The 26,266-nt window shown below is 42.4% G+C and overlaps 1 long non-coding RNA gene across 1 annotated transcript in view; it reads right to left on the reverse strand.

Moving 5' to 3' along the window:
* Nucleotides 1-629: 629 nt before the first annotated feature.
* Nucleotides 630-26,266, reverse strand: part of LOC136306254 (uncharacterized) — a 34,962-nt gene continuing 9,325 nt past the window's right edge. The window contains exons 2-3 of the long non-coding RNA XR_010725622.1: nt 1,493-2,193; nt 630-792 (exon numbers count right to left, since the gene is read on the reverse strand). This is a non-coding gene — a long non-coding RNA (uncharacterized lncRNA). The remainder of the gene's footprint in view (nt 793-1,492; nt 2,194-26,266) is intronic.

Below are 26,266 nucleotides of genomic sequence, written 5' to 3' on the forward strand. Positions count from 1 at the left end.
TTGATGCATTTCTTCTGGGATTACTTCTGGCGGTGCCTGTCTTGGTTGGGTCCAGACACCCTTCTTTCATGGTCCTTGGTTCACGGCACTTGTCAGCCTCTGGTTCTTGCCCTCGCGCATGATGTGGGCCTGATGAACTCATTTCAGGGTTCTAAATCTAATTGTCTTAAATTAAACTCTTAAATATCCAGAAGCATTCTGTTCAATGACATGGACTTCATCAGCCCATGTATTGCTGATGTTTTTAATTGTTTGGCACATATTGCTACAAATCCGGGAAATTGTGAGTGTGTGACTGTGCCTACCCATGCCACCCATCAGGTGCTGGCAAAGTCTGTCTTGTAAAATATCCTGAAAATGTTGTAATGTCACCTGAATCTCATTGACTTATCCACATTTTAACTTAAATAATGTGTCTTCCTGTAGACCAGTGGTCCCCAACCTTTTTGGGCCATGGACCAGTTTAATGTCAGAAAATATTTTCACAGACTGGCCTTTAGGGTGGGATGGATAAATGCACAAAATAAAATTATGCGAACGGCGTAAAAACTGTGGTATTTTAAAATATAATTGTTGAACTTACAAGACAAGCATCAAGAGTGAGTCTTAGACGAATGTAACAGAGGGAATCTGGTCATTTTTAAAAAATAAAACATCGTTCAGACTTAAATATAAATACAATGGAAATAATGTAAGTTATTTATTCTTTCTCTGTGGACTGGTACCAAATGGCCCACGGACCAGTACCGGTCTGCGGCCCAGGGGTTGGGGACCACTGCTGTAGATCATTGCCTGGAAGGAAACACACACATAGTTTTCAGAAATCATTGACTGTCCATCATTGCGGACAATGTCCTCACCATGAATATCCCCACTGCGAATGTTCTTTGGTTGCAGTGAATGGTATCTGCCTATGTTTTTACATCACTGGAGTTTATTCTCATTTCTTCCTATTCACTCATACTAAGTTACTTTTAATTATTTTATTTAGGATTACATATTAATTTTCAATGTTAAGTATAATAATCAAATCACACAACTATTTACTTTATCTCTATTTTGATTCCAAGATTTTTGTCTGATTCCATTTTTCCCATTTCAAGATAAAGTATGCAGTGGGTTCTGCGATGTGTTGCCCTGGTCTTGTCCCAGGACTGAGGTGATCCCCTCTCAGCTGCTCAAGACAAAAGGAGCTGTTTTCTGAGATATCTCCCCTTTGCCTCTGTTATTGGGTCATTCGGTCAGCCCAGTGGCAAAGGGAGTGAGGAAGGTGGGGAGGGGATTATAAAATCTGACCTTATGCCCAATTTGTGACCCCTCTAAAGGGCTACCCCAGCTCAGGCATCACCTGAGGGACTTGCTGAGTCCCATTTCTCCCGCTGCCCAGCCCTGTGACACTGCGGAAGCCTATCCTTTATCCATGTTAGGTATATATGTCAACTGATTTATTTGTTTCTGCTTTGATTTAACTTTAATGAACAAATCCACTTACTGGTAAGTTACTTGGTTGGTTTCCAATTTGAGGTAAATGCTCTCAGTTTTGAAACCTATGCCTTTGGATTCCGAAACAAAACCTTGTCCTTTGACTTCACAGACACTCCAAAAAACAGAGAGATACTCAGAAAAAGAAACACTTTGGGGTTGCACTGATGCCCAACTACACAGTGAGCAAATCAACCTCATTCTCCAGAATGTCGTCTTTCCTTTCTGCCATTGTTTAAAAACTCAGGGCTTCATTGAGCAAATGGTCGAAGGCAGGGTCTCGTACATCAGGGTGATCAATTCTTTCACTAACCAGCATGAAATTTCTGGCAGAGCAGCAGCAGTCTGCAGAACAATGGTAAAAAGCCATAGACGTAAGAGACTGTGGGTTAAGTGACTGTGCCCCTTGAGCCATGTGGGCCCTAGAGGTTCTGTTGAAGGAACTTTCTCCACGACAGGATTTTGAATTTTTTTCAATATGGGTGACATCAACTAAGTTTTGGTCCCTCCTCTCCTTGCTTAGAGAGCAGCTTCTTTTATAGCCTTAGTTGCCATTGGAATGTTTTTGAAATGTCGGGCCAGAGAAGTAGGGAGAGGATGGCTGGTTCCGTGCCTTCTCTGAGCTGTTCCATTCCACAGTTTATGAGCCGCACCCAGGGCATGCTTTGTGAAGAAGGTTATACTTGACTAAATTGTCCTCCTTCTGTAAACCTGTAATTTAAAAATTATATATACTTAGGGAACAAGTCAAAACAGGAAACACATTCTCAAAGTGAACAAAGATATTTATGCATTAAAATACCTATCACCACCATAGTAAACCTGCACACCCATATCTAGATAGAAAAACGCTGTCAAGGCCAGAAGGAAGGAGCAAAGAGTCATCTCACATTTGCGTTTCAGGGGGGCTGTGGGCGCGGTCAGGTGGGCAGAGGGTCCCTCGTGCTGTCTTTTCTAAGAAAGGCCCATCACACGGGGGCTGTTGCAGGAGCTGAGGCCGGTTCAGACAAAGACTGACTGAAAAATATATACATGTTTTTGTGGCAAAGGAAGGTTAAGGGACAGGAAAAATTAACCTAACACTTAAATAAAGCAAAAGCAGGAAGAAGGAATCAAAGCAGAGAAATGGAAGTGAATTTGTGACCCTCGAAGCCCTTCAACTTCTGACCCCACATTGGCTTTCCTGAGTTGGCTCTCGTGTGTAAAGGAGGCCCCTCAGAAAGAGGTGTTGGTGAAGACATCATTTGTTGTACGCATTCTATGTTAATGAAAGTTAAGTGCCAGGGAGGGTAAGATGTAACTTCTGCTCTTACAGAACTTATTATCTAGATAAGAAGCCCAGGAGGGCACAGGTAAAAGTCAAATAAGAAGTCTAGACTTAGATAACAATGGAATAATATAGGAACCATCACCAGGCCTTGGAAGATTGTGTCAGGAGAGATCGTAGCTTCCTTTCCCTGTGCACAGGAAACATAACTAACCCTTTTGGCCCTGGAGAAGATTAATACACAAGATAGATGCCTTGTATTGACCTAGGAAGCGTGTTGAGAACTTCACATGAAGCTTCCTGTGCTAGAGCCTTTGTCAAGGTTTCACCTGATGGGAAAGTGGCGAGGGTGTGGAAGGTGCATGTTCCCGCTCCGCCACTGCCTTCCTGGAGCTCTGGCTGTCACTCTGTGATGTTTAAACCTTGATGGAGTGGAGGACTTCACTAGCAAAGGGTGGTTCATGCTACCTGAATTGTTAACTCCTTACTCTTCGGCTTTTGAAGCACTCCCCATAGTGCCTTGTAAATAACAAGGACACAACAAATGCTTTCAAATGAGTGCATATTTTTTTAAGTATAGGCTTGAATGAATGAATGAATGAATGAATGAATGAATGAAAAGATGCTGTTTTAATTGACAGAAATAGTGAAATTTCAGAGCCTTTCTATGACCTAGATGCATGGCTTCCTGTGATCCCCTCCAATCAGCTGTGAGGGACAAAGTTTATAGGAAGCAGCTTCCAAAGTGGCCCTGACAATCCTTGTTCCCTATCTTCATGCTTTTATGTGATCTCTCCTCTCTAGGAGTGTGACTGAACCTAGAAATTTGTTTCTAATGAACAGAACATGGCCGAAGGGAAAGGGTGCGGTTTCTGAGATTAGGTTACAAAGAGGTGGTAGTTTCTGTCCTACAAGCCTGGCCCCCCCCTCTGTGGACCACTCTGACAGGAAGAAACCAGCTGCCACACTGTGAGCTGCTCCATGGAGAGGTCAACATGACAGAAACCGAGGGTGAGCCCACTGGTCAACAGCCAGTGAAGAACTAAGGTCCTCTGTCCAATAACCTGGGAGGAAGTGAAGCGTGCCCACAACCACATAAGTGAGATTAGGAGTAGATTCTCTCTTGGTGGAGGCTTCAGATAAAGTGGCAGCCATGGTCCACAGTGCAGCCTTTGAGAGAATTTGAGGCTGAGTTACCTCAAATAAGTCTTTCTGGATTGTTGACCCACAGAAATTGTGAGACAGCAAATATTTGTTGCTTTAAGGCTCTAAGTTTGGGGGTAATTTGTTAGGCAGCAATAAATGACTATCAAAAAATCCATTACAAAAGTAAAAGTTGGTAAGTTATTGGTTGAAACCAAAGTATCAAAAGACTAAATGCATTTCCCACAACCACCCAGAGAAGCAGTGGTAAGATATGGAGTGGGGTTTGGAGGTCAGACTGATTTTCAGACTTTTCTCCTAAACAAATGACAATGATGACATTTTATAAGAAATAATGCTAGAAGAATTTATGAGGCTAATAGCCATGTGTCTCCCCCTTCCCTTCCCTTGACTTCCTCTTCTAATATCTTTATGGAGCAATCATTCAGTGCTAGGTCTTGTCTCAGGGATTATTATTCCTATCACAACACAATTTTGTCATTCTCAACAGAAAGAGATTCTATGTCCTTGTGTGCATTCAAGCAAAATTAGATGTTGAAGCATGGTAGGAAAGCAATTTTCAAATAAGCAAGTACCATAATTATCAAACAACCTTCACTTTACCAAGCATGCTGAGAACAGTCATAAATTTATGTTCTTGAAAATCTTGTTCCCAAAGTAATAATGCTTCAAGAAGAACCTCTTACTTATACTTTTTTATTATTTAATCAGGTGGGAGAAAAAACTGTTGTAAATGTATTTTTTTTCCTTCTGGTGAAGTGGTTAGCCAGAACCCCCAACATCCTTCCCACAGAGAAATGGTACAGTTCTAAGTTTTCATTACAATTGGATATAAGAATGCTTCACATAAACCAGGCCAATTTAAAAAGTTCATTGAAGAAACTTAACATGCACCAGAAAAAAGAAGAAGAAACGTCTCACATTGTAAAATTTTAATTTATATGGATTGTGTTTCTTTCTGAAAAGTTTTCAAGTGTATCATAAAAGGAAAGCACTGGATTCTTAATATAATGGGGTCCACATATTTGGTGCCTGTCATTGGCAAGTTGACCTTGGACAAGTTCCAAATCACAGTGATTCCACAACAAAAACGATTGCGACAAGGTTTCATGTACTGAATGGCCAGGAAATCTGACGTGAGAAAAAAAGAACTTTGCATTTCAGAAAACAAGGCCAACACTAGAACAACACTGTCACTAATCTACTGATCGATGCCAATGTGTTATTTGCAGGACCTTGACAGGCTCAGTGTCCTAGGCTGGCACTAAGACAGCCACCATAATGACAATGACACAGATAACATCAGTGAGATGCTTTAGGATAAATAACCTTATTTATTCACAACAACCCTGCTACTTAAGCAATACTTTCCACATTGTGCAGGTGGGAACTGGAGGTGACACACTGAGTAACTCATTTGAGACGGTTTGCCTAGAAAAGGGTTGAGGCAAGATTCAAACCCAGATCACCTGAATTCCAAAGTCTGGGTGCTCCTGACCATGTTATATTGATTTCCAAACCCCTTGACTTCATAATGGGTGGAGTTTCAGGCCTTTCAGTCCTGAGCTTGGACTCACAAGGGTGACACACAGCCGCTTTTGTTAGAAAACGGACACACAGCTGCAGTGTTGTCCCATGTGCAGAGGGGAATGGCTGGCTTTCTGGGGGAACCACTACACAAACAGAGCCAAGAGGAGAGGCACTGAAACAATGAAGAGCTTGAGGAAGATCAAAGAGTTATCCAGAGTGACACTTTCCCTAGAACATTCCAGAAGGAGCAGCCTAACCCACTTATCAATCTTCCCCTAAGGAACTCACAAGAAGTTCTAGAAGAACATAATTTATTCGTATTTTATATTTATTAAACACCTTAGAGTTGCCCGTGGTCTATTCATCATTATTTGAGTGTTGAACATTTTAATATTTTCTATCTTAATTGCCAAAGGATATCGTTTTTCCCCCCATTAGGGTGAACAATAGTATCAAAAATGTGATGTTTTGTGTCATTTTCTCAGGAAAAAAAGGTCATCTTACTTGATTGATCCCCAAGAAAGTATGAAGACACTCTTTTAGGATGAATACTAATGTTCCTTTGACACTTAGAGTCAAAGAAGAAAAAAGGAAAGGTAATGTGGACTTCAGCTAATTCCCATTTTCTGTGGCGATCCCGGTTCCACTGGAGGGTTCTGCCCAGGGCATGATGTCACTGCTGGACAGAAAGTTCACCTACCTACAGGGATTTCTGTAATACCTGTTGAAACCACATTATGAACATTCCACCCCGTCCCCTTATGGTGAATTTCTTATACGTATGTCCTGTCATTCTTCTGGTGATTTTCTCCCCATAGCTCCTATTTTTCCTTCATTAATCATTCAAAGCCCCGGGAGGCAAGGTTGTGCGCATCTTTATTCAAAAAAAAAACCCCAACAACTTTGTTTAGAGTTTTTTGCTCTAAAATTGTGTTGTGGGGTGGGGGTGGGCTAAATGTCTGGCTTTCCTAAGTGAACCTGTAAGAAACGTTGTTGAATTTTCTGCACGTGATCTGGAAGAACCATCAGTGTGATTGTAGGGCCTGCTGTGTTTATCCGGAGGCTCCGAGGCTTTGAAATTCTCCCCTGACTTTTCCAGTCTTTCTCGGGAAGGGCCCAGCTGGCACGGGCACTTCTCCGCACTTCTCGTAAATGCCTGCTGAGCTGTTTATGTTTCTACCCGGTGCCTGCGATTCTAGCTCCAAAGGAAGCGAGATTTCCAAGATTAGGATAGTTTAGTGTGGAAAGGAGACTCTTTTAAGGGGGTGTGATTAAAAGGTACTCGGCGCTTTCGAGAATGCTTGTGAAAACTAAATGACCCACTTTGGAGCTTTTGCAAAACTCGACCAGAAAACTGCCCCGCAGGCGAAAGGAACAGCACGCTTAAGTGCGGTTATAAATTCCTCCCACAGCTTTGAGAGAGGCGGCCCTTGTCGGTCCCGCCTGCAGAGGAGGAGCCTAGGATGCAGAGAAGTGAAATAACCTGATTCGTTAGGGTCACGGAGTCCTCAGAAGTAAAGCAGAAAGGTTCAAGTGCATGTGGTCGGACCCCAGAGCCCAAGCTGTAAGTTATTATGTTATATTGTTATAATAAGATCATTGCTCTTGAAAACCAGCTAGTAGCTTCCATAAGCCTTTTTCCAGTAACTGTTGCATCATCAAAAAAAACCTTGGTAATCCGTTCCAGCTCATCCGCTAGTTGACACCATTAAGCAGAGTCAAGGCGCTGCCCAGGACAGAGCTTGGCAGTGCACACTCAGTTGGTCAAGGCTGTCTTCCTGCAGTTAGCTCAGTGCAGCGAAGTCGGCACACTAGGGTTCAAATTCTGCCTCTTCTAGCTGCATGACCCTGGGAATATTATAGTCTCTCTAAACTTCAGTTTCTTCATGTGTTATATAAAGATAATAATAGTAGGTATCTCAAAGGACTCAGTAAGGGGTTGCGTGAAGGACGAACATGATGTTCCCTACATATCATTATTTTCATGGAAAGGGGATAAGAAAGAATGGTGGTATTGGCCAGTGGGTGGTAGAGACCTTGAATTCCCTCTTGGAAATAAAAAAAAGAAATTGATGGGCAATAACTTTCATAGTTTTTTCCATACAATGAATTTACAAGCAGTAGTGACACCAATCCTCACACCACCTTGAGAAGTTTTGCCTTAGATTGCATGGTCCAGTTTGGATAAAGAGTGGTGCATTTGAATCTTCAAGTGATGAATCCAAAAGTGAAGGCAGGTGATCAGATTGGAAACACCAAGGTAGGGCTCAGGTTGACACAGAGACAGATGTAGCAAAGGGAACATGAGGTCAAGAACACAGATAAATATTCTATCTGACCAAATCGGTGCAGGGAAGGCTCAGTGAGGTTTCCTAACTCCAGGCTCAGAGCACCAGTGTCCAGAAGCAGGAGACACAGAGACCCTGCAGTGTGAGTCAGACCCACAGTTCCTGTGGAACATCGAGCGCCTTCACCTTCCTAGGCCTGTGTTTCTTCAGGTGACACTGAGGACCTGACAGCATTAGCCTGTAAAAGTCATGCACAGTGCCTTGCTCACAGAAGGCACTCAAAAAATATAAGGCCCACCATGAAGTTACGGGAGGTCAACTTCCTTAATTGGAAATAGAAGGACTGAATTGATCACTGAACATCAATGGTTGGCACCATACAGGAGGTGCTCAATAGTAGCAGTTTTTGAACAAGCTGTGACTCTTTACAAAGGTCAAAGAGTCTGGTTAAATAAATGTCCAGGGGAGCCATGCAGGGAATCAATAGCACAAGTGGGACCTGTGCAGACATGGCACATGGTCAGCTGGTTAGCCCCCCAGACCCAGCTACCCGCTAGCCCATCCTCACATGCCCATTGTAAGCTCTGAGACTTGGCCCTGAGGAGAAGAGCAGAATTTCTTCTCTCTTGTCGACTGTCCCCCAGACAACACCCCGGATCCAGGAACCACAGAGAGACCATGAAAGTCAAGAGCTGTGGGTGCCCCGCCTCGCTGCTTCTCCCTAGAGACCAGCAGTGGTCACTTGCTGGCCTTTTAGAACTTGACTGCTGGTCTGGAGAGCAGTCAGCTCTGAATAAAATGGCACTTTCCCCAGGAGACATTGTCTAGTCTGACCTCAGATAGCTGGCTGAGTAATGAATAGCCTGAGAGAAGCCACTAAGAATTGTGCATATATTTTTCCAGTGAGAATAAGCTTTCTAGTGAAAAGTTTCTTTTAAGAAACTGTTTTGAGTTGTCTTTTAAAACCCGGCAGGAGTTAAAAGAGTTAAAATGCATTTTACGTTTTCTATCTTCTGCTTGTTTTTAGGAAATAAATCAAGAGGTTGGGAGGGTTTAAATGAAACTTTTTATTTTAATTGTACATTCACATGCAGTTGTAAGAAGTAATATAAAGAGATCCAGATATCCTTTCTCCAGTTCTCTTTATTAGTAATATTTTGAAAATTATAACACAATATCACAACTGGGAAATTGACATTGGTACAGTCAGGGTACAGAATATTCTCGCCACGATGTGGATCCCTTGTGTCACTCTTTTATGGCCACATTCCCTTCACGTCCGCCCTCAGCCACCCCTTCACCCCTGGCAACCACCCATCTGCTCTCCACTTCTATAATTTTGCCATTATATAATTAGAACCACACTGAATAGAATGTTTGTGGACTGGAGTTTTTGTCACTCAGTATTGCTTTCTGGAGGGTCACCCAGGTTCCTATGTGTGTCAGTAATTCATACCTTTTTTATTACTAAGTAATATTCCAGGGTGCGGATGTACCACAGTTTGTGTAACCATTCACCCAGTGAAGAAATCTGGGCTATTTCTACTTTGGGGCCATTCTAGATAACACTTCTTTAAACACTGCCGGACAGGTCTTTGTGTACACAGAATGTCTTCATTTTTCTGGTGCCGCGGACCAGCGTGGCTCCTAATAACAGTGCGGAATTAAGGAAACACACTTATCAAAACAAAAACGATGTGACCAGGAGGACTCTTCAAAATGCCTGGCAGTATCCGAGTGCCCCATAGCCCCAGTTTGCTTTATTATATAGCCATATGCAAATCAAGGACCTTGATACAAAGTTGCACATCCAAGGCTAAGACAGGAACTCTCCCAAGGCAAAAACAGGATAGTTAGTGAAATCTACCAACATCTGAAACAAACAAAGAGTCAGAGGAAGGCCATGTATATTGCTTCCAGCAACCCAAGGAAGCAAGTAGAGTGGGTGCAAATACTCAGCATCATAGCCAAATATGGAGATGGAGGGGAGAGAACTTAGCCTTTTGCTAAGCCTCGAATCTAAAATGGCTTTTTGCCATTTATGGCCCCACAATACTCTACCCTTACATGAGTGGAAAATGCCTCTCTAAGACATGGAATAATTGTGTGTACTGTATTTGTTACACTGTTAGCTATGTACCCTACCTACTTCCTCCAAATAGCACAAATGTGTCTTCTGTATCAGCTGCTACAGTGGTGATAATCTAGCTATCCATTCTGGAATGCTCATTCTCTTACCTGCAGGTGTTGTAAGGAACTTCACTGTAATACTTAGTGATGGTAGTTGATACTTACTGAGTATTGACAATGTACCAGGCACTAGTCCAAGTGCTAGATATGCTAACTTATCTAATCTGCAAAAGCACCCTAAAAGGAGTGTTCTGTTTCCTCATTTTACCCTTGCAAACACCAAGGCACAGACATTTAATAACTTGCCTGAGGACACCGCTCAGAAGGAATGAAATTTGGACTGAAGCCGAGACAAACTGGTGTCAGAGCCTGCAGCACTGCTATAGCACTGTGCTGATCCTTTGTCCTGTGGGGGCTCCACAAATCCCCCAAGACAGGTTCTGGAGTTTCCAGGAGACCCTTGGAACAAACAGAGGTTTCTAAGCATCCTTCCATTCCACCAGACTTTGCATATGCTGGGGGGAAAAAGTGATTAAATGAGTCTAAAATATCACTTTTCCTATTGCTACTGCTAAATTGGAGAAGATAGTTTAATGTGAGGAACAAAAGGCCTAGTCATTTAACTCCAGAGCTAGTCAGAACTATCCTCCAGTAAGGCAATGTTGAACAGGGACAGTCCCCTTCCACATGGACATCTGGCCTCAGGAAGACTGAGAACTGGAACACACAGGGGAATTCACGCTGTTAGGAGAGAGGCTTGCTCCCAAGAGGAAGGAAACCACGCTATACAGGTCCAGGAACTTCCCCACCAATGTGCCAAATTTGGCATTCCATTTTTTCAGAAAGTAAAGGGCCAGGGAGAGGTTTGGAATCACACTAACTGAACTCCCTTTCCATAAAAGGAGTTCCTTTTACTAACAAGAATGGGAAATTGGTAACATTAGGACTAGGTTAAAGTGTTCCCACTGGACAGGAATTGGATGTGAGCAGGGGGTATGGGGAAGAAAACTGAGGCTCAGGGAAGTTTCAGGATCTAAGATCATCAAGCAAGTTTCCAGGGGAATTAGGAGTTCACTCCGTCATGAACTTCACCCCTCTTAACTTTAACTGCGACCATTTTCTCTCAGACAAAGGGGGAGGAGGCATTACACTTTGATAAACTGTCTCAGAAAACATTCAATACACCACATGGCAAGAGTCACATAAAATAATTCTTGGTGTTACTAAGTTAAACCAGACTTGAAACAGGCCAAAATATATCTTAGAAGCTATTGTTTTTCAAACTTGTCACGTATCACATTAAAACGGAAATGTAAGTACCTCGTCTTCAGTCCTATTCTCTCGTTTTTTACTGAAGCTTGTGTGTGCTCCAGGAATTATCATAGGCATATTTAAGTGTTGCGTTTTTACACACACAATATCATAGTACTTCATGGACAATATAAGAACTTTACAAAAATATAGTTTAACTTAACCTCTTTATACCTTGAGCTCTTGTTGTCTCATATTGTACTTTTATATATATTATAAATGTAAAGCTAATTACACACACAGCTTTTATATTCATCTAGGTTTCATTTGGTTTTACTTCTCTGAAGCAAGAAAAAATTAGTAATATTTCTTGTACTGTGGGTCTATTAAAGATGGCGTATAACTGTCTTTCTTTGACCTTCCTTTCTTTGAAGGTCAGATGCTCTCTCTGGATATAGAGTTCTAGGTCAATTATTTTGTATTATGTTTTACACTATAAAGACATATAGCCTGACCAAGCAGTGGCGAAGTGGATAGAGCGTCAGACTGGGACACAGAGGACCCAGGTTTAAAACCCTGAGGTCACTGGCTTGAGCGCAGGCACATCTGGTTTAAGCAAGGCTCACCAGCTTGAGCCCAAGGTTGCTGGCTTGAGCAAAGGGTCATTCAGTCTGCTGTAGCCCCCCAGTCAAGGCACATATGAGAAAGTAATCAATGAACAACTAAGGTGCTGCAACGAAGGATTGATGCTTCTCATCTCTCTCCCTTCCTGTCTATCCCTATCTGTCCCTCTCTCTATCTCTGTCACATACACAAAAAAAAAAGATGTACAGTAAGTCCCTGAGTTACACACATCTGACTTGCATGCAACCTGTACTTATGCATGGAGCACCATAAGGGCTACTGGTAATCAACTACAGTTGGACATCATGAAAATGATATTATAGAGTTACTCAACTCTGGCAAAGAACTAACCAATGATGACCTCATGGAACTAGAGCAGCAGATGACAGCATTTAGGGAAGAGAACAGGGACCTAGAAACTTGAGAATTGAAAAAGATTTCTACAAAAGATTTAGCTGATGCTTTCATCTCATTGAAGCAGGAATGGCAGAGTTAGGGGAGCAAGATCCTGATACAGAGAGGTTCACCAAAATTTACTGTACAGTTACCAAAGGCCTGAGATGCTACAGTGCCATTTTTCATGAGAAAAGATAAGCTCTGTGCAAATCTCCCTTGACGCCTACTTCTAGAAACTGACTCCAGCTGCAGAACCAAACCCTGACTCTAACACTAGTCCCATCCTCTCCAACAAGTCCATCACCTTCTGCATCATCCAAGATTGTCTAAGGTTGTATTTGAAAATGTTTAAGTATTTATATACACAGAAAGGTAAAAATAAATACTATGTTAAGACAGACATCTAAGTTGCATTTAATAGGTAAATGTACCTGTTACAACTTACTTACAAATGTGACTTAAGAACAAATCTACAGAACCTATCTTGTTTGTAACCTGGGGACTGCCTATAATTCCATTTTTTTCACACTTCCATTGTTTCTGGTGAGAAGTCACTTGTTATTTATATCATTGTTCCACTCTATGTACTCCCCCCCCCCTTTCTGGCTACTTTTATAAATTTGCTCTTTATCTTTGGTTTTAACAGTTGAACTAGTTTATGCCTGTGTGTCTATATTTATTTTTTTATATTTATCTTACATTGAGCTCACTGAGCTTCTTGAATCTGTGAGTTATGTCTCAACTTTTCTGCTATAGCTCTTCAAATATTTCTTCCATTCTATTATCTCTTTCCATCCTTCCATTCATTCATGAATTCCAATTGCATGTTTACCAGGTTTTTTTTTTTTTTTTTTTTTTGTATTTTTCTGAAGCTGGAAACGGGGAGAGACAGTCAGACAGACTCCCGTATGTGCCCGACCGGGAGCCACCCAGCACGCCCACCAGGGGCGATGCTCTGCCCACCAGGGGGCAATGCTCTGCCCCTCCAGGGCGTCGCTCTGCCGCGACCAGAGCCACTCTAGCGCCTGGGGCAGAGGCCAAGGAGCCATCCCCAGCGCCCGGGCCATCTTTGCTCCAATGGAGCCTTGGTTGCGGGAGGGGAAGAGAGAGACAGAGAGGAAGGAGGGGGGGTGGGGAAGCAAATGGGCGCTTCTCCTATGTGCCCTAGCCGGGAATCGAACCCGGGTCCCCCGCATGCCAGGCCAATGCTCTACCACTGAGCCAACCGGCAGGGCCTTTACCAGGTTTTTGAATAATGTCGATTTATTCAAAGTTGTTTCATTTTAACAATGATGAAATACAGTAAGAATATAACTCCTATTTGTATCAATTAACCTACTGTAAAATCATTTTTCTTAAAGTCACAGAACCTATTGGCAACATTAAGTGAGGACTTACAGTATATAAGAACATTTGATGTTGTCCCATGGATCTCAGAGACATTGTTCTCTCTTTTTATCTATCTTTTTCTCTCACTTTTACTCCTTCTCTATACCTTATGGAAAAATCATTCTGACTTTCACCATTAAGCATAATATCAGCTGGAGACTTTATTGTAGATGTTGAGAAAGTTCCAAGATTGCTAAGAATTCTTTTTATTGCGAGTGGGTTTCGATTTTGTAAAATAGTGTTCCTGTATTTATGAAGAAGAGTCTGTGTTTGTTGTTGTTGTTGTTTTTACTGTTGGTATGGAGGACCACACTGATTAATTGTTGGATATTAAACCAAACTTGAATTCTGGGTATAACCTACTTGGTCATTGTGGCAGATACAGATCTTAGGTGGTCTCTGGATTCCTGCCTCTTGGTATTTACAATCTTGTATTATCTCCTCCCCTTGATGAGATGTGACCTCCTTTCAACTAGTAAAGTGCAGCAAAGGTGATGAGATCTATATGATTATGTGTCCATGATGGTATGTTGCACTCTGTAAAATTGTAGCACTCATCTTACAGGAGTCTCTCACTCTCACTGGCTTTGAGAAAGCAAACAGCCATGTAGGTAGCTTCCTTACAAGGCAAAGAACTTCAGCTTGCCTATAGGGGTTGAGCACAACCTCTGGCCAAAAGTCACAGAGAACTGAATTCTGACCAAAAATGCATGAATTTGGAAGTATACTCCCCAGATGAGAACCTAGCCCTGGCCAATACCTTGATTGCAGACAAGCCAAATAAACCTTGCCCAGACTCCAGACCCACAGGAATTGAAAGATAATAAATATGCATTGTGTTTTAAGCAGGTACATTTGTGGTAATGTTGTTATGTTGTATAAAATCACTGACACTGATTTTGGTAATGGAAGTGGAGTGCTGATATAACAAATACATGAAAATATGGGAGTAGTTTTGGAAGTAAGCCATTGTAAGAGTCCAGAAGAATTTTGAAGATCATGTTAAAGTAAGTCTAATTTCTCTTGGGAAGATTATTAATAGAAACCTGGACATTGAGAATCATGCTAGTGAGAACTCAAAAGGAAGTAAGAAATGATAGGTTATTGGATATAGACAGAGAAGGATCATTGTTAGATGGTGTCAGAAGGCTTAGCACAAGTGTCTTCTGAAATTATGTGAAAAGAAGAACTTCTAAGTGATTAACTTAATTTATCTAAGAATATTTCCAAGCAAAATGTTGAAAGTGCCTCTTAATTTCTTCTTGCTATTTAGAATAAAATGTGTGGCAAGAGAGATAAATTGAGGGGGAAAACACTGTTCAACTAAAAGGAAACAAAACTTGATTATTTTGAAAATTCTCAGCCTCTCCAAATGGCAAAATATGATAATATTGAGAGACAGCATTCTCAGAAAAGTGCACTTTAGAGAAAAAGTAGAGGGTGTGACTCTATAATCTTTAAATTTTCAAAAAGATCCAAAGGTCAGAGCATTTAGCCACACAAAGAACCTTTTGAAGAGATTAAGGGTATGCCTCACAGATCCCAATAAAACCACAGATCCTCTAGGAAATTTCAGCCACCTCAGCAGAAGCCCAAAGGGATTTTTCAGAAAAATCTGTAAGTGCAGCTCTTGTCTAACTAAAAAGTTACTTCGGAAGGAATATTGTCAGCTTGGCATAAAAATACAGAGAGGACAACATGGGAGGCCACTGTTGTAACCCCTAATTCTACTGGTAAGAAACAGGTTGATTAAACTACTCAGCTGCAAATGTGTAAAATGACTCTGCACCCAATTTCAATGTGGCGGGTCTCCCCACACTAGCGAGCAATTCTCTGACACTAGTTGGGCATTTTACATTTGAATTCACTTCTGACACTATCAACCTGTAGTTAACATTAGGTCCTGGCCAGCTGGCTCAGTGGTAATGCATCAACCCGGTGTGTGGATGTCCAGGGTTCAATTCCCAGTCAGGACACACCAGAGGGGTAAGCATCTGCTTTCCCCCTCTCCCTTTCCCCCTCTCCCTTCCCTTCTTCTCTCTCTTTCCCCCTCCTGCAGCCATGGCTCAATTGATTAAAGTGTGTTGGCCCTGGACACGGAGAATGGCTCCCTGAAGCCTCTGCCTCCGACACTAAAAATAGCTCAGTTGTGAGCATCATCGCAAAATAGACAGAGCATCAGCCCCAGACAGGGGTTGCTAGGTAGATCCCTGTCAGGACTCAAGCAGAAGCCTTTCTATATCCCCTCTTCTCACTTAAGAAAAAAAAAATTAAACATCAACAAAAAATTTTAAATGCATTTTATTTTTAAAGAATGCAGGTGCTGTGGTGTGCACATAGCTACCTTTTTAATAGTATGACTTTCACCTTTGAGTGTCTACTTTCATCCTCATCCATGTGCCCACATACTCCATTTATGCTCGTGAACTAGCCAGCACACTCGTGTTCCCTATCAGACAGCTTGAAAGACTTGGTAGTGAAAGGGATTAGTTATGACACCACAGCATACACCATTATGGAATAAGGATTTGGGGGAGGAAAGGAGGGTCAAAGGCAATTGAGAAAAAAACAGACACAGAAGGAAAGCATTCTGTCCTTCCACTATCTGCCTTGAAGCAAGGTGCAAATGTTCCCTGTGAAGGTATCCCTCACCTTTATACCAGGAAGGGAAGAATGCCTTTATTACCAGAGACAAAAAAGGTCCTGAGATGAGACTACATGTACACAACTAACTAACTAACCCTTGCCACTTTTCAATTCTCTCATGTATTTGCCTTCTCACATTTTACCATCTCTAGAAGCCCAAACCCCTCTTCCTTTGTCTTGTCATTTCTCCATAATTTATTTCCCTTTGTTAAAATGGTAGCTGAGCCCACAATTTTAACCTCTTCTTTGGAACTTTGTTCTCTTTCTATGAGGTCCTATGTGCATGTAAACATTAAAGTATGAACATCACATAGCATGTGTGTGTCTTTCCTCCTATCACTGGGGTGGAAAGATCCATGCACCATGGTACCTGAGGCTCTAAATGAAAAAAGAGATGCAGCACAGCCAGGAGCATGGTGCCTAGAGCAAGCTGCCCTTGCAAAAGGTGCTCTGTTCCCTTGTCCTCAAGAGAAGACAGACAAGCTCTGCTTGTACTCTTCCAGACACTTTCCCACAGCCAAGGTCAAAGACAGGGGCTGACTTCTCAGGCATCTGGCCATTGGACTCCTGTTGCGGTCCAGCCGCAATGAGTCTATTCCAGGGTCTTGAGTGGGAAAAGGTATGAAATTGAATTAATGATAGACTGAGACTTAAAGATATATACATACAGATAGGTTTGGGAGGATGGCACAGCGAACAGTCTCTACTGTTCCTGAGCCACCACAATGGCTGCCCCCAGAAGCACATCCATCTTTATAATGTAATTTCACCAAGTCCATGTTGACACCATCACCGCTTCATATTATTTGTAAATGCAACCCAATCCCACTTCAGTCTGAGAACTGTCCCAAGGAGCAGGAGTCACACACACTCAGGAAAAACGTGATCCATTAGCAATTTAATTAAGTTTCCAAGGCAACTCAAAGACAACTCCCACCATACCATTCAATCAAACTTTACACCAATAAGAAACTAGCTTCCAGTCTCTTCTAGAGAAGATGGGCAGGACGACTGAGAATCAAGCATAGCTCTTTGTTAACTAGGCAGGTGAGGTGGGGGGTTGGGTCCAACACTTCTGTCCCCTAGATATCCAGATTGCAAAATACCTTGTTGGCTTATTTGGTCTCCAACAGATTCCCCTTTTATGCTTTTTAAAACTTCAATTTGTGTGCTGTGATTTATACTCATCTGAATTCCCATGTTCCAATTTGGAGGCAGAATAGAAAAAATATTAAATAAACAACAAAATTAAAATAGCCAATACTATAACAAGTGTACTAATACAATGAAGTGATTAAAGCCTATTAGATTATAAAGCAAAGTCTTAACTAATACAGCAAGACCTAAAATGAAATTCTTACAGTCTTAAATGTCCTTCACATGTTCATGTAATTTTACCAAGTTCATGTTGACACCATCACCACTTCATATTATTTGTAAATGCAACCTAATCCCACTTCAGTCTGAGAACTGTCCCAAGGAGCAGGAGTCACACACATTCAGAAAAAGTCCACAAGGTACTGGAGTTGTGGTCTCATTTCCATGCTTTGCAGCTAGAGTTCAAGTCTCAATGACCACTGTTTCTAGCTGGCAATGATTCAGGTAGACTAGAAAAGCCATCTGCAGCATGTATGGAGACAGAATGTCTGTTTTCTTTAAACTGGAGAGATGAACCCAGGGGGCCTTTCCCTGGAGCTCTGCAGCTGTGAGATGGAGAAGAGAACCTTGGGATACACTATGCTGGGTGGAAAAAGTAAGTTCATCTAAATTAGAACAGGTCCCAGGCTAAAATAGGCATGGGGCTTTGAGGCAAGAGGAATAAAGGAGACACTATATATTAAACAAGGCAGTGGAAAATAAGATTATCAACACCCACAACAGATTTTCGAGGGATGAATAAAAACCCAAATATTCAGGCAAGGCATAGTAAATGGCCCTCAAGTTCATAAGAAATTAGATTAGTTTACCTGCTACTTGGAAGAAATACCCTAGATACGTCCACAGTGACATGAGATGGGGCCAATGGCCCTGAGCACCTTTAGCCTTCAGTGGCAAGTCCCAACAGGCTGGGCAAGGTTAGGTCACAGGTGGCTGGAGCAGGGCTGGAAGAGACTGAACCTTCCCTTAGAGGAGCAAGGGGGCAGCTTACCTTCCAGTGTTCCTTTTTCCCACAGCAAAGGCATGTCTCTGGTGGGGGCCAAGAAGTCAGGCAGGCTTTAGCTTAATGACCTTTCTTTCCACTCTTGAAGCAGGGCCCTGATGGAGGCTTATGAGGCCCCTTCAGGGCATTGGAGCCTTTAAGGGCATATGCCAAGAGCTGGTATTTTGCCTGATCTCTTTGGGCTCTGTTTGCCTTTCTGTTCCTCTTTTGGTTATTATAGACCTTAAAAGTCATGCTCAGGCCTGACCAGGCGGTGGCGCAGTGGCTAGAGCGTCGGACTGGGATGCAGAGAACCCAGGTTCGAGACCCCGAGGTCGCCAGCTTGAGCGCGGGCTCATCTGGTTTGAGCAAAGCTCACCAGCTTGGATCCAAGGTTGCTGACTCCAGCAAGGGGTTACTCAGTCTGCTGAAGGCCCACGGTCAAGGCACATATGAGAAAGCAATCAATGAACAACTAAGGTGTCGCAACGAAAAACTGATGATTGATGCTTCTCATCTCTCTCCGTTCCTGTCTGTCTGTCCCTATCTATTCCTCTTTCTGATTCTCGCTCTGTCTCTGAAATAAATAAATAAATATTAAAAAAAAAAAAAAAGTCATGCTCGGGTCTCACTGAGTGGTTTGAGGGTCCTTATCCACCTATACAAACTTTTTCCATATATCTGTAGCTAATTGGAAAAAAACAAAACAGCATTATTAGCTGAGTAACAGGTTTGACAGAGAAAGGGATGAGAGCATAATAAAATAAGCCTTATACAATTGTCTTGTGAAGTGAGTCTCTCATCCAGAATCATGGTGTCTCACCAATTGTTCAAGAACCCACCAGGGAGCCTCAGCAGACCTAGGAAACACACACACACATATCCTCAGCCCCATAAGAGAACAGGGTCTGGCCCTTGCCAGATTCTGGTGAGTGGTCCCTCCATTGCACTTCAGGGAAGGCTCTTCCTGTAGGATTCCAGAGTCTCTAAGCTGCTGAATGACCCTGTACATCAGTATTCAAAAAATTTAAAGTAAAAAGGGCATGACAAATAAGATTTGTAGGAGTTCAAGGGTATAATTCCTGTTTTATTTTTTCTAATTGATTTTTAAGTGTTTGATGTGCACACTCTACAATGCCTTGACTCTGGGGATTGTAAGGAATTCCTGTCTTTAGGTCAAGTCCAAAAGTCTGACAAAATGTAGTAAATGCTTTTCCTACATATGCAGGAGCATTGTCAGTTTTAATAATTTTAGAAAGACCAATAATAGAAAATACATACAGACAATGAGATATAACATGCTTAGCAGCCTCTTCTCTTCTGGCAGAGGCTACTATAAATCCAGAATAAGTATCCACTGTAACATGGACAAAGGACTGTTTGCCAAATGAAGGTATATGAATAACATCCATTTGCCAAAGTTGTCCCAGTAGGAGTCCTCGAGGGTTAACTCCAAATGAAGGGACAGATTGTAGTATAGGACACCTCAGACAGGATTTAACAATCTGATGTGCTGCTTCCTGAGAAAGTTGAAACTGTTTACACAGGGCTGCAGCGTTCTGGTGATGAATAGTATGAGACTGAATTGCTTGATCTCTAATGGATGCTCCAATAATTTTCTTTTGGGTAGTTTGATCAACAAGGGCATTCCCTTGTGCTAAAGCTCCAGGGAGCATGGAGTGAGCTCGAATATGTCCTATAAAACATGGAGCTCTATGTTGACATACAAGTCTTTGAAGAAGGAGAAATTGTTGAAACAGTTCCTCATCAGCAGTTGTCCCTAAGACAGCAGTGTCCATAGTGGAAACAACCATAAGTAAATATCTGCTGTCTGTATATAGATTAAAGGAGGAACATGGCAAATGCTGAAAAGCCATGATAATGGCATGTAATTCTACTCTTTGACCTGATTTTAAGGCGACTGTTTCAGTATGAACTTGTCCATCGATTATTAAGCCTGCTATTCCTGAGCTGGACCCATCAGTAAAGACTGTAGGTGCTTCAGGAATAGGCTCATTAACTATTGTCTTAGGAAAGACAAATGTAGTAATTAATAAAAATTGAACTATTTTATCAGCTGGGTAATGAGAATCAATTTAGCCTGTAAAATGTCCAAAAACAATTTGCCATTTTGTGGAAGTTTCCAAAGCCATTGTTGTTGATCTTTTGAAAAAGGAACAACAATAATTTGAGGCTCAAAACCTATAAGCTGTAAGAGTCGCCTACACTCCTTGATAATCAAGGACAAGACAAGATCAAAATACTGAGATAAGACTTTCTTAGGAGTAACAGCTAAATGAATCCATTCAATAGGACCTGAAGCTTGCCACAATAGTCCCATTGGAGTGTAACTTGAGGACAAATTAGTAAAACAATTGATTCTTCAGGATTTATGCGTTTTACTTGTGCTTGCTGCAAGGCCTTTTCTACAAGCTGTAAAGCTTGCTGTCCCGCAGCTGTAAGTAGCCAAGGAGATGCTGGTTCAGCTGAACCTCTAAGAATATCAAAAGGTGGCTTCAGTTCCCTGGTAGTTAATTTCAAGGAAGGTCTAAGCCAATTCATATCTCCTAATAATTTCTGGAAATCATTTAAAGTTTACAAATGATCCATCCTGATTTCTAATTTTTGTGGATGAATTTGTTGTCCCTCAATAATTTGTCTTAAATAAGAGAAAGGCTAAGATTGCTGTACCTTTTCAGGAGCTATATAAAGTCCTGATTCTTTCAAAGAATATTCTAGTTGTTGCAAAATGGTCATCACAGTATCTTTATCTGGAGGAGCAATATCATCCATATAATGAATTATGTACACCTTAGGGTGCTGCCTTCCTACTGGAGAGATAGCTTGAGCAACATATTTTTGGCACAAGGTTGGACTGTTAGCCATACCTTGAGGCAAAACTCTCCACTAGTATCGCTCCATGGGAGCCTGGAAATTAAGTGAAGGAACACTGAATGCAAAACGCTTGCAATCATGAGGGCTTAAAGGAATAGTAAAAAAGCAATCCTTCAAGTCAATAACCACATGGTGAAAATTCCATGGAATGGCAGTAGGAGAAGGGAGTCCTAGCTGGAGAGGACCCATAATTTCCATAGTCTTATTTATTGCTCTCAAATCTTGTAATAGCCTCCAGTTTCCTGATTTCTTTTTAATAACAAATATAGGTGTATGCCATGGGCTATTAGAAGGTTCAATGTGCCCAAGCTGTAACTGCTCTTGTACCAATTGAGCAGCTGCCCTAAGTTTCTCCTGAGAAAGGGGCCATTGGTCTACCCATAGAGGATTATCTGATTTCCAAGTAATTGGGTCTGCATAATGCATAATTGGGGTAGCAGGAGCTACCAAGGCCCCTATGCTAAATTTTGATATCCTAATCCACGCCTTTTGTTATTGGGTGCCACTTCTATGCAGGTGAGAATTCCCCACTGTTATTTCCCTAGTGCCTTAGTGGGCAAAAATCCCTGATCAAGCATTTGAGTACTGACTAAACCATTAGGACTGACAAGCAATGCTCCCACATTTCTCAAAACATCTCTACCCCTCAAATTAACTGGCAGTCCATGGAGCACATAAAGCTGGAAAACTCCAGAATGACCTTCTTTATCTTCCCTTTGCAAAAATACTAGAGCTTTGTTGAGGGGATTTGCTCTGCCCTATACCTTGTAATTCTGTGGCTGCTGCATGAGTGGGCCAGGAATGAAACCAATGTAGCTTAGCAACAACAGATACATCTGTTCCAGTATCTAAAAGTCCTTTAAATTTACGCACTTGTATTATTAGTTCCATTTCAGGGCGTTCTTGACCTATTTTTTGAATCCAATAGGCAGCATCAATGGAGCCAAATCTTTGATTCTCTCAGGGTCCCTTTTGCAGGGTTTGGCCTTGTCTTAAAGGAGGTAAAAGATTAATTGAGCAATTTTCATGTCAGGGGAGATAGTGACTATATTCCTCAGAGTGTGAGCCATTACTTTAATTTCCCCTGTATAATCCGAGTCTATTACTCCAGGAAGAACAAAAAATTCTCTTACAGTTAAACTACTTTTGCCTAATAAGAGTCCTACTGTGTTACTGGGAAGTGGCCCAAAAATTCCAGTGGGTATAGCTTGAGGTCCCATCTCTGGAGTTAATACGCAGTGGGAGGTGGGACTGAGGTCCAGTCCTGCACCGCCTGTTGTTGCCCGGGATAGTTGGGCATGTTTGGCCTGCTGGAATCAGAATTTGCTGAGGAAACACTCACATCGCCCCTATTGTTTGATGGGGCCGGGGAGGGCCCCATTGTCCGTTTCCCTGGCCTTTGGTAGTATATTTAGATTTACACTTACTTGCCCAATGTTTCCCTTTCCTACAACATGGGCAGAGGTCCGGAGTTTTGGGAGCTGGCTGTCCTTGAAGGGGAGGCTGAGACTGACCTCCAGAGGGAGGAGGACAACTTTTAGCAAAATGTCCCACACCCCCACATTGGAAACAAGGTCCATGAGCAGCAGTACTTTCCTGACCTTCCTTTTTTCATTTGTTCCGCCTTTTATCAAAGTATCACCCTGGAAATCTCGCCTTAAGCGCTGTGGCAAAAGCAAGACCTTGCCTGGATGAAGTCCTAACATCGGCGCATGTTCTGATGTAGTCCTCTGTATCTCCCTTCTTGCTGTGAGGCTGAAGTGCAGCTTGAGAAACTGAATTAGCATTTTCATAAAGCTAATTGCTTTACTAAAATCTTTCTTACATTTTTATCCTCTACCATTCTTTCGACTGCTTGAATTAGCCGTGAAACAAATTCTTGAAATCGCTCATCTGCACCTTGTCTTATTTTACTAAATTCTTCCGTTTTTGCCCCTGGAGTAGGCAGGCATTTCCATGCCTTTGTGGCTATCTAATTAGTTATATCATAAGTAATTAGTTGATACTCTAATTGAGCCGCCATAGGGGCATATTGTCCTTCTCCAGTTAACATATCTACAGTAACAGCAACCTCCTCTTGCTGATTTTTCTCATCTTGCTCCACAGCCTTTTCTGACTTCCACAGCAAATAATCACCCCCAGAGAGACAGGCACGAGCAGTCAGTCACCTTCCAGTCATTTGGCGGAAGAGCCCTTGCACTAATAGTATCTAATAAACCAAGTGTAAAAGGGGCAGTAGGCCCATACTGAGCACAAGAAAGTTTAAGTTCTTTCAGAGTTTTAAAAGATATAGGTTCAAGCCTTCTCACTAGTTTCCCCTTATCGTTCTGTCTTTCTACAACAGGAAAACAGGCAAAGTCATTTATTGTTTCCCTTATATTTCGAGCCTGGTCTATAGATTGTTGGAGTGGGGATTTCCCAGATTTTGAGCTATAGACTCTGGAATCAGCCCGGTAAGGGAACGGAGGAGCAGAGGGTTGAATGTAACAAAGAGCCAAGGGTGGTGAAGGCCCCATGGTTGAGGCAGCCATAGCTGCGAAATTTTTATCCCCCACATCATCCTCAGAATATGAGTTGTTTTCATATTCACATGCCTCCATTTCTGGCTCACCCTGATACTCTTCAGACAGTGATTCGTCCTCATATGGAAACATTTCTACAAAAAGATTCCTTATTTTTGATCCTAGCATTCCCATATTTATTTACTCCCAAATTACTTATTATTATACTTTCCCCCTGAAAAGCCAATAGCCACAGCCACCATCACAGCAGCCTGACCCATGCAGGTTTGCATTAGATTCGGACAGATGGTAATGAAACAATGGAGTCAAGAACTGGTGGGTCATTACCTTTAATCCTAGCTTGCACCCTGTGGGCAAGTAAAAACACACACTGGGCGCCAAAGCCCACTCATTCAGTGCTCACAAAGCTACTGACTTATTTGAGTTTCCTAGAATCAAAGGTTTCTAGCTCACTAGCCTCATTCACCTCTGTTCCCCATCTCCTTCTCTCTGCACGAACTCTGCACAGACTGGCTTCTCCCTCAGCACTCCACCATCTTGGCTGCTTCTCCTGGCCTCCTCTACCTGGCCTATCTCTGTTCTCCTACAGCATGGGCTCCTCCTAGAATGTAATCACTCTTCTCCCAGAACAACGTGATCTCTCTTCCTTTTAAAAACTTTTTTTTTTTTGTATTTTTCTGAAGTTGGAAATGGGGAGGCAGTCAGACAAATTCCCGCATGCGTCCAACCGGGATCCACCCAGCACGCCCACCAGGGGGCGATGCTCTGCCCATCTGGGGCATCGCTCTGCCGCAATCAGAGCCATTCTAGTGCCTGAAGCAGAGGCCACAGAGCCATCCTCGCCCATCCCCAGCAAGAAGAGGAACTAATATTATATCACCTGGGTGATGGGCTTCCACATGGGCAGTGCCATCTTTAACAAAGTGAGCATATTTTATCTGCCCAACACCCCTTAAACTCTACTTAAATGTTTCACTCTTTCAAAGCTTTAAATTTACTTTGTGTACACACCTCTGGGGGCTTTCATTACCTCTGTTTTCCTTTTCTCGCCCCATGTTGGGCACCAACTGTCATGGTTCAGCCATGACGAGTCTATTTCGGGGTCTTGAGTGGGAAAAGGTATGAAATTGAATTAATGATAGACTGAGACTTAAAGATATATACATACAGATGGGTTTGGGAGGCTGGCACAGCGAACAGTCTCTACTGTTCCTGAGCCACCACAATGGCTGCCCCCAGAAGCACTCTGTCTTTATTTCCAGGAAAAACGTGGTCCATTAGCAATTCAATTAAACTTCCAAGGCAACTCAAAGACAACTCCCACCATACCATTCAATCAAACTTTACACCAATAAGAAACTAGCTTCCAGTCTATTCCGGAGAAGATGGGTGGGAAGAGCGAGAATCAAGCATAGCTCTTTGTTAACTAGGCAGGTGAGGTGGGGGGTTGGGCCCAACACCTCTGTCCCCTAGATATCCAGATTGCAAAATACCCTGTTGGCTTATTCGGTCTCCAACAGACTCCACCATGAGAAACTTAGCAATCCACTGCTCCTGTCTCCTTCCTTATTTGCAACATGCTGGTTCTCATACTTCAGATGTCCCTGGATCTTGGAAAGAATACATGGGCAAAATCTTGAGGCAATACCAAACCCTGAGGCTTATCAAGAGTGGCCCTGAGCAAGCTGAGGCCACACCTCCTGAAGAACTAGTGGGCTTCACAGTGCCTCAGCCAGCCTAAACCTGCCATGGGCGGTGGAAGTACAGAGCCAGCCTGTCCCTTGCCCACCTCCCCACCCTCTCCCATCTCCCAGCGGGCTTGCCTTTGATCTCAGCACAGAAAACTCAGGCCCATTATAAACTTGCATTCACTTCAATGACAGGAATACAGACAAAAGTAGTTAGAGATGAACATTGAATGGCAAAGCCCAGGTCCAAGCCAGTAGAACCAGGAAGGGTGGCCAGGATAAGTCAACCAGCTCTAGCAACATACTTTTGCTCAAGTGGTCTAGGATGTGACTTTATTGTTCCCAAGGTCTTTTCTTTGTGATGAAACATCTTAGTGAGGACCATGTTGACAGAAACATGAGCCTTCCACCTGTCTCCGCTGCTCTCTTAAACAACATCCAACTTCACAGAGCTCCTGCCCCCAATTCAGGTGCCCAGTGAGCCCCAGGCATCTCTTTCTTCCCTCTCTGATTTCAAGAATGAACTCTGATATCAGTCATGTACACCAAAGCAAGAATTCCTGTCTTAAAATTTACTTAAGAGTCTAACATGACAACCACTTAGATAAGCTCTAGGTGTACAGAAGTGAATGTAAACAATCCCTCCCAAGGTCAGCACTGAAGAGAAAGGCAGTACATAGTAAGGCCATTTCAAACTGTTTTGCTGGGTAACTGTAGTGAAATTCATGTTCTGGAAAATGCAAATCACCAAGTTCACGTGCAGCCCTGGCCGGGTATAACCGGTTTCCATGTGTGGCAGGCTGTGGAGCTAAATGCCCTAACAAGAAGGCTGCACCCTTGTTTAAGTCTTTTTT

Source organism: Saccopteryx bilineata, chromosome 5 (assembly GCF_036850765.1).
Source record: "Saccopteryx bilineata isolate mSacBil1 chromosome 5, mSacBil1_pri_phased_curated, whole genome shotgun sequence".
NCBI lineage: Eukaryota > Metazoa > Chordata > Mammalia > Chiroptera > Emballonuridae > Saccopteryx > Saccopteryx bilineata.